Source organism: Octodon degus, unplaced genomic scaffold (assembly GCF_000260255.1).
Source record: "Octodon degus isolate 3935 unplaced genomic scaffold, OctDeg1.0 scaffold00049, whole genome shotgun sequence".
In the NCBI taxonomy this organism is placed as follows: Eukaryota; Metazoa; Chordata; class Mammalia; order Rodentia; family Octodontidae; genus Octodon; species Octodon degus.
This window is the reverse complement of record NW_004524625.1, coordinates 224,820-225,985: the sequence shown is the minus strand read 5'-3', so window position 1 is coordinate 225,985 and position 1,166 is coordinate 224,820.

The following is a 1,166-nucleotide window of genomic DNA, read 5'->3' as shown; positions in this document are numbered from 1 at the left end:
ATATCAGGTGCCCATATTTGGATTGGGTCTTTGAATTTGGGTGGTCTGATTTTTAAAATTCTTAATATATTTTACATAGGGGTCCTTTGTCTGATGAACAGTCTGATATAATTTTTTCCCACTGCATGGGTTCAATTTTACTCTTTATGGGTTTTACTCTGCACACCAAAAGATGTGCAGAAGTTTGTCAAAAAAGATGAGATCCCAATTGTTGATTCTTTGAAGGATTTCCCATGCAGTTTGACTTTTGTTCATGAACACTTTACCTACCCCAATGTTCTTAAGCTTTGTTCCTACTTATCTTCTGTAAAATTTAGTGTTTTACTTTTAATATTTAAATCTTTGATCCATTTTGACTGTAATTTTGTGCATGGTGACAGCCATGGGTCTATTTTAAGCATGTGGAAAGCTGGCATTTCCAGTGTCATTTATTAAAGAGGCTATCTTTCTTTCAGTGAACATGTTTGGCTACTTTGTCAAAGATGAGGTGGCTGAGTGTGCTTGTAGTTGTGTCTGCATCTTCTGATCTGTTTCATTGTTCCTAAAGTCATTTTTTTTTGTTGCTATTACCATGCTAAATTTATCCCAGTAGCTGGGTCATCCAGATAGCTCAACAGACTAAAGCACCTGCTTAGGCAGAGCACAGTGGCTTGGGTTTGATTCCTGGCATGCTGTCCTGGACCCACCCCTGGGGTGCACTGAGATGGTGATTGAGAATGGGTGTGGTGATGTGTGCCTATAATCCCAGAGCTTGGGAGGCTGAAAACAGGAGAATCACTGCGAGTCCGATCTACAAAGTGAGACCCTGTAGACTCTGTACTAAATAAAAAAAAAAATCTTCCAGGGCTGTGGAGATAGTTCAGTAGAATAAACACTTGCCTGGCAAGTGCAAGATCCTGAATTCAATCCCCAGTACAACCAAAAAAAATTGTATATCATAGTAGATTTGTAGTTCAATTTCAAGTCTGGGATTGTGATATCTCTTTCCTTTCCTTTTTTTGCTCTGGATTGCTTTTGCTATGCTAGATCTCTTCTGGTTCCAGATGAATTTTAGGAGTGTTTTTATTAGATCTGTGAGGTATACTAATGGTATTTTAATTGAGATTTAACTGAATCTGTATAACAATTTTGGTAATATGGCCATTTTCAAAATGTTGGTACTTCCT